General features: G+C 48.2%; 1 long non-coding RNA gene across 1 annotated transcript; it reads left to right on the plus strand.

The window, feature by feature from the left end:
* Positions 1 to 2,817: 2,817 nt before the first annotated feature.
* On the plus strand, positions 2,818 to 8,096 carry LOC121823051 (uncharacterized). Its single transcript, XR_006064345.2, has 2 exons — positions 2,818 to 4,464; positions 7,063 to 8,096. It is a non-coding gene; the product is annotated as an uncharacterized LOC121823051 (long non-coding RNA).

The following is an 8,096-nucleotide window of genomic DNA, read 5'->3' on the forward strand; positions in this document are numbered from 1 at the left end:
GCTTGCCTGGAATGTTCGGTGCAGACACTGTATTGCTCTGAGAGAACACACTTCTTGATACAGGAGGCAGGATTCATCCTCCACCCCTCACTGCCTACCCTCCACCCCACCACTCCCTCCACCCCACCCTCCTCCATCCCCACCACCCCCTCCACCCCACCACTCCCTCCACCCCACCCCCTCCACCCCCACCATCCCCTCTACCCCCGCCACCCCCTCCACCCCCACCACCCCCTCCATCCCCTCCACCCCCTCCATCCCCTCCACCCCCGCCACCCCATCACCCCCACCACCCCCTCCACCCCCACTATCCCCACCACCCCCTCCACCCCCACTATCCCCACCACCCCCTCCACCCCCTCCACCCCCTCCACCCCCTCCACCCCCTCCACCCCCACCACCCCCTCCACCCCCACCATCCCCACCACCCCCATCACCCCCACCACCCCCTCCACCCCCTCCACCCCCACCACCCCCTCCACCCCCATTACCCCCACCACCCCCTCCATCCCCTCCACCCCCACCACCCCATCACCCTTGTACTTCAAATGTCATCTGCAGAAGGGCTAAGACCAGCAACAGCCACATGGGTCAGAAGAGCCCTCCCTGGCTTCCAGGATACTCAGTCCCAGTGAGATGTCCAACAACCCACTGTCTGGTTTGTGTGCTTCACTGTCTTCCCAGGCCTGCCAAATAGGAGTATGAAGTCACAATAAACACTGAAAGTTCTGAGACATTCTGCAGGGGAGTCCAAAGCAAGCCTGCAGGAGTGAGAAGTTTCTGCAGCAAGCAGTGCATTTTGAAGCATCCCAAGAGCTCTTGCTCATGCCGGTCCTCTCCTGGACAGAGCTCGAAGGTTTCCCTGCCCAACTCTTCCAAGAGCAGTCCCAGGGACCCACCTGAACTTCAAGCTCCTTTGTGAATTCAAGGGTTTGATAAAATTAAACCATTCACACTTGCCTGAGAAGATGAGATGCACCACCTCCTTCCTTCCCCTCTGCTTACAAATGGCCCTGTGGACGAGATCAAAAGCTAGCCCTGCTCTCACACGGTCTTAAGGAACTCACAGATGCCCAGGTGTGGAGAGTTGTATGGCTGAGACAGCCCGGAAAAGAGGTAAGGAAGGGAGAAGGGGTGGATAGCCGCCAGCAGGTGGGTAATATGAGCTCCTTCCCACCTTAGAAGATGCTTTGGGGAGGGCTAATTTCCAGGAATCCTGTATTCCACACGCCCTGGTGGGGCGTGGGAGTCTTAGAGGTCCCACAGTGCTCCCCCACTTCGTCTTTTCCCAGCCACAGCCCTAGCAGAGCCTGCAGCTGGGGCTGGTATGCAGAGCTTTCTTACCAGAGAAAGCAAGGACAATAAGTCGAGAGGAGGATGTAGTAGGAAGTCACAGTGTGAAAAGCCTAATTCAGGGACTCGGGTGGAAAACATGGATTTCCTCAGACAACCAGTTTTCCTGAACTTTTCTCACTGAGTTGTATTTGTTTAAAAAAAAAAAAGAAGAAGAAGCAAGCAGGGCAGCAGTTTGAGTAAGCAGCTGTGAGATGAAAGTGTTTTCACTGATTAATCCCTGAAATGGTCCAGAGGCCAGCAGCAGGTACCTGGCTCCCCAGGGTCTGTCACTGCTCTCTCTGACAACTTTTCTCACTGAGTAAATGATCTGATTCATGACAGACTGAATCCTGTGGTTTATTCACTGTCATCAAATAATTTACCTGAAACTTCTCAAATGATGTATTGCTAGTTATTCCTACTAGTGTGGAATACTATTTTAAAGTAGTCATTCCAAGTAACTCTGTCTTGTTCCATCTACAGCTCTTTGGCTTGGTTGTGAAAACTTCTGCTTTCCCTTTTAAATGATTTTTCTCGTACAAGAAGCTTTCAGATAACTCTCAAGTTACCAAGGCCTGGAGCCTACTTCCTATGAGCAATGCTAATAGGCCAGGAGTCAGGCTCTCCGATAGGCAGATGGGGAGAGGGACCGTGACTACATAATAAAGACGACGGTGAACTTCCAAAATGGCCAGCTGCGTCTTCACCCTCCTGACCTGAGACAAAGGCCTGTAGGGTCCCCTGCCTGTGAACCAGCCCAAGATGAGTGTCTGGTAGATGGGAAAGTGACCTCTCTTTCCATAGGCCTACGGCAAGAAGGAACCAAGAGGACATAAAAGCACCATAAGCAGCTCAGAGAGAACTTCAGCCAAATCAGACTGTGATGACACCCTCATTTAGACCTCCAGCCTCTGTGTCTGGGAGAGGACGAATGAATCCCTGTTGTGTCAGCTGTCCAGCTGTGGCGTCTTGCTATGGCAGCTTCACTTTTCCAGTCTACTTACTAGATGGAAATCACACATAAAAGGTCCCGAAGCTGCTGCCAGCTGATCCTGAGTAACAACACAAATCAGAACCTATAGTGCCCCACAATCCACCCATTGGTTCCCTCTTGGAGCCATAAACACAAGAAAGAAAGTTCATAACACACAGCAAGGACTCACTGTAGTTGATGTCTGATGGCACACACTTATGTACTTCAGTGGCTTCATATTAGTTTAGTGGTGTGCAGACTGACATAGGAACTCTGAGCCCGGTAGAATCCATTTTGGTTTAACTCTCTCTGGTGGACCAGTTTAGAAAACAATAAGACCGCTGGGCGGTGGCGGTGCACACCTTTAATCCCAGCACTCGGAAAGCAAAGCCAGGTGGATCTCTGTGAGTTCGAGGCCAGCCTGGTCTACAGAGCAAGATCCAGGACAGGCACCAACACTACACAGAGAAACCCTCAAAAAGAAAAAAAAAAGGAAGGAAGAGAGAGAGAGAGAAAGAGAGAGAGAGAGAGAGAGAGAGAGAGAGAGAGAGAGAGAGAGAGAGAGAGAGAGAGAGAGAAAGGGAGAAAGGGAGAAAGGGAGAAAGAAAGAAAACAGTAAGACCCACTTGCCTGACAAAGGCCAGGCTCCAACTCAGAATTGTGATTTGAGCTGTTGTCTCTGGCTGTGTCTTTGATGTCATTAAACTGCTGTTGATCACCATGTGGGTAAACTTCCTCCTCGGGGACACTTGGGTCAAAGGTAAGGTGAGTGCAGGTCACTTATCAGTTCCAGGCAAGACCTACTGTGCATCTGCATAGTCATGATCTTGTCCCTTCCAGATAGAGAGCCTGTGAGTAGAGTTCTTTCTGATGTGGAAAGCCATGCATTCCTGCTCAGAGCACTTGTGTTTACTATCAGAGCACTTGTGTTTACTATCATGGACAGCAATGAATGTCTAGTGCAGCCATCTAAAAGTAAGGCGTGAAAGAATGAGTTTCAGGGTCCCTTAACTTAGTTTAAAGGGTAATAAATTGCAAACTTATCTCAAAAGAGTGCTATGAAAACTGTAAGAGATCATGTGCATAGAGCAGACTTTCCAACATGTGAATCCACCACATTGTGCCCACAAGCACCACAGTGGTGGGTCAGTCACCACTGCCCTCCAGAAATAAAGGGATCCAGGTTCTGGAGAAAGTCTTGCAGCCCTTTCCCATTTCTTGAAGGAGCCTTGGGCTGCCATTCAGCTTGGTGCTGGGTTCAGTTGGCCCAGGCCTTATTCCAACCCTCCTTCTTGACTGTTGACTATACTGGCTACTCTGACCTCTATTCTGTTTATGACAGGAAGGGTGTATCACCCACAAAGGAGTGACGGAAACCTCAGAGGGGACAGGTAGACTATAGTGTCCAGGACAATGGAGCTAGCCTTGGGACTCATGGGACCCTCCAATCTCAAGTTGTAAATCTGGGCAACATCCCCAGCCCTATCTATGCTGGCCCTAGACCATTGTAGCTGCTTTGCTTCTGCACTTTGGGAAAGACAGGAAGGCAAGGATACTAGTGGAGGGTGTGAACCCAGAGGGTGTGAATGTAATATATCTTGGATTTGTTTGGAAGCATTTCATCCTACTTACCTGTCTTGAGCCACCTCTCCATGTGTACCCCTAAGCTCTCCATTGGAGTCCAGCTTCAGTTATCACCTCTTCTTCCAGTAGAATCAGAACATCTACTGAGTGTCAATCAAAACCACAAACCTCAGACCCCTGGCTTATACTTGCAATATCTGCCAGCTTCCTGACTTTTGTGGTACAGCCTGAGGCTTTATTCCTCCCCTTCCTACCAAGCTTCCTATAGAAAGTAGACTTCAGCTGCCCATACAGAGGACACATGCACTGTTGGAGGGTGTAGTAATTTGAATAAGAATGCCCCCATAGGCTCATATATTTGAATGCTTAGTAATGAGGAAGTGGCACTATTTAAAAGGATTAGGAGCTGTGGCCTTGCTGGAGGTTTCAAAAGCTTAAGCCAGAACCAGGGTCTCTCTTCCTGATGATTGCAGATCTGGGTGTAGAACTCTCAGCCACTTCTCCAGCACCATGTCTGCCTGAGTAAGACTGTACTTCCTGGCATGATGATAATGGATTAAACCTCTGAAACTGTAAGTAAGCCCCAATTAAATGCTTTCTTTTATAAGAATTGCCATGATCATGGTGTCTCTTCACAACAACAGAACACTAAGACAGAAGTTGGTACCAGAGGGTGGAGTATTGCTGTGACAGGCCTGACAGTGCTGATTGTTGGCAGAATGTGCACTTTGGAGCTTTGGATTAGGAAAACAGTTGAATGCTTTCAGCAGGGCTTAATGGGCCATACTGGTGGGAGAATGGAAGACAGTGGTGCTTAGAGAGCAATGTAGATACAGACAGCCCAGCTCAGGAGTTTTCAGAGGAGAAGAATATTAGTAAGTGGCCTAGAGACCATTCTTGTGATATTTTGGTGAAGAATGTGCTTTCTGCCCTTGCCCCAAATATCTGCCTGAGGGTAAATTGAAGAGTTTTGGATTAATAGTGTTGGCAGAGGAGATTTCAAGACAGCTTAGTTTTGACTCTGTCATGTGGTTACTAGTGGTCACTCTTATGAAGATCTATACTGAAAAGGAGAAAGCTGAGCAAGGAAAAATATAAATTGTATAGTTTGAGGAGAAGAGGAGCACCAGCAGCACCAGGAAGTGTAATGGAGCTAAGTCCTGCATTCAAGGAGATAAACAGATTAAATCAAGCCTGATGCTAAATGTAACAAAGGGAGTGGTGACCTCAGAGCAAAATTTCACCCAGCTAAGCTTCCAATTTGTGGAAGGAATTAAAGAAAAGCTTAAGTAGTGAAGGAATCCACAGAAAACAGAAGGCCAAATCACAAATAATTGAATGAGGGGTCCAGGTTTCAGTCCCATCAAGCAGAATAACTTGGCAACTTTGACCATGTGGTTTTTCTTTTAAAGTCAAGGATACAAGAAAGGGTTTATAGAATCTCCTTTCTCAGCTAAGAAAAGCCACTGAGGTCAGGCATGTGTCAGGAGTGTCCCTGAATGGAGGCCCAGAGGGACCATTGTGTGAAGATGTGAAGGTGAAGCCTGGATTGTGTTGGATACCCCAAGATGTTGGAGATGCCAGAGTCATGGGATACCTGCCAAGAAGAGGTAAAAACAGGGTGTGGAATCAGCCCAAGAGAGACAAGTGTGCTGCAGTCAGCAAAACTGAAAGGAGTTAGAGATCTAAAGAGTGCTTTGACATCAGACAAGGAGATGCAGAGTTTGTAGTTTGCTCTGTTGTTTTTAGTCTTGCTTTGGTCTAGTATTTCCTCACTATGCTCCCCTTCCTCCATTTTGGAACGGTAATGTGTATTCTGTGTATTGTATGTTGGAAGTATGTGATCTGCTTTTTTGGTTTTTTGTTTTTTGTTTGTTTGTTTGTTTTGTCTTGTTTGTTTTTTTAAACAGGGGATTACAGTTAAGAGGCTGCCATGAGTCTCAGAAGAGACTTTGGACTTTATGACAATGTTGAGACTGTTAATAGACTATGGGGACTTTTGAAGTTGGCCTGAATGAATTTTTGCATTATGAATAGGAACAACCCCCATAGACTCACATATTTGAATGCTTAGTCTTTAGGGACTGGCTCTATTTGAGAGGGATTAGGAGGTGTGGCCTCGTTGGAGAAGGTGTGTCACTGGGGAATGGGCTTTGGGTTTCCAAAAGCTCAAGCCAGGTCCAGTGTCCCCTCTTCCTGCTGCCTGCAGACCCAGATGTAGAGCTCTTAGCTTCTTCTCCAGCACCATGTCTGCCTGTATGTGGCCATACTTTCCACCGTGATGATAATAGACTAAACCTCTGAAACTGTAAGCAAAACCCAATTAAATGCTTTCTTTTATAAGAGATACCTTGCCTTGGTCATGGTATCTCTTCACAGCAATAGAACCATGACTCAGACCAAGGGGATGGCACAGGACAGGTGACGTGTCCCCTACTGCTCATTATAGCTCTCACTCTGAAGTCTTGTCTGCTGAACCCAGGGTCTTTGCTGTTCATCTCGTCCTTGGGATGCACTCAGGCCCATGCTTTCAACCCACAATTCCTCACCTGCTATGGCTACTTCCCACCCATTAATCCACTAGTCATGTCTTCATTCATATATTGAATAAATAACCAGATAAGTAGAGTCCTTTGTACACTGGAAAAGAACATTGTGAGGTACCTAGCAGAAAAGACCACAGACACAGTTTGGCATCCTGTTTGGCATTTTCACTTTTTGTCCACTTGGTTTGTGTATAGGTTGAGTTCCAGGGCAATTCAAGTTTTGGAGAGGCTTCACCAGTTCTAGGTCTACCTTCTGGGTGGCCAAGTCTGCTGCTCTATTCCCTTGGGCCTCTGAGGATTTCCCTTTTGATACCCTTTGCAGTAGACAATGGCTTCCTCTCCTGGCAGCCATATGGACTCTAGGAGAGCATGATGGACATGCACCATGGCAAATGCATACCCCTGTATACACAGTGATGGTTTTGCCCTTTCCCCAGTGAAATGCCTGAGTTAACCCCAGAAGCTCAGCCCTTTGTGCTAGAGTCCCTCAGCTGAGGAACTGGGCCCACAACACCCTGTCCAAGGTGACAACTGAGGCCCCAGCATTCCTGATTTCATCTTGAACAAAACTGCTCCCATACAGTTCCTCTTCAGGTCTCACAGATTGGAACATGTCACTTTCAGGAAATTTGGACGGACTCTACTGGAGTTGGAGCCTGGAGCAGAGGCCAGAGGCTCCTGGCCCACGAGCCCCAGAAAGAAGTAGAGGTGCAGCAGCCCCTGCCACAGGGGAATCAGCAGCCAGGACCAGAACCCTGCCTGAGGGGGGACCTGAAGCTGCTGCAGTCCATCTTTTATTGCAGCTTCTGCATTGCCAGTCCTGCAGGCTGGAGCTGGAGTGTGCAGACCAGGACAACACCAGGACTGCATCTCTGTTCATGGTGGTTGGTTCCAGGGGGCCTCATCAGCATCCAAGGCAATGTCACATACCTTGCTGTGCCCCGAATCTGGTCAGTGGAATCTGATGACCCTAACTTGACTGCTGTCTTGGAAAAGCTCTGCTGGGTGACTGTCTGGCAGTATGCTGGCTGGGCTGATGGCTGAGGTTTTACAAGAATTGGAAATGGGGCTGGTCCAGGAGAAGTGCCTGATAATGCATTATTTGGGCATTGTACATCTACCTTAGGTCCACCTTAGGAAGGCCTGTACAGAGTGTGGGGTGATTAGGAACAGTTCCCTGCCTGCCTTAGTTAGGGTTTCTATTGCTGTGATGAAAAACTACAACCAAAGCAACTTGGGGCGGAAAGGGTTATTTGACTCACACTTCCACATCACTGTTCATCAGTTGAGGAAGTCAGGACAGGAACCTGGAGTCAGGGACTGATGCAGAGGTCATGGAGGGGAGCTGCTTACTGCCTTCTCCTCGTGGCTTTCTCAGCCTCTTTTTTGTAAATAGAAATCAGGACCTCCAGCCCAGTAATGGCACCACCCACAATGGACTGGGCCCTACCCATCAATCACAAACTTAGAAAATGTCTTGTGGGTTTGCCTACAGCCCAGTCTTATGGATGTGTTTTCTTAGTTGAGGTTCCCTCTGATGACTTCAGCCTGTGTCAAGTTGACCTAGCCAACACACTGCCCAAAGTCAGTTTGTCCAACTCAGTCCTGTAGTATATTTAAAAGACTTTTCCCACCAAAAATAAAAAAATAAAAAAGCA

This window comes from Peromyscus maniculatus, chromosome 16 (assembly GCF_049852395.1).
Source record: "Peromyscus maniculatus bairdii isolate BWxNUB_F1_BW_parent chromosome 16, HU_Pman_BW_mat_3.1, whole genome shotgun sequence".
NCBI lineage: Eukaryota > Metazoa > Chordata > Mammalia > Rodentia > Cricetidae > Peromyscus > Peromyscus maniculatus.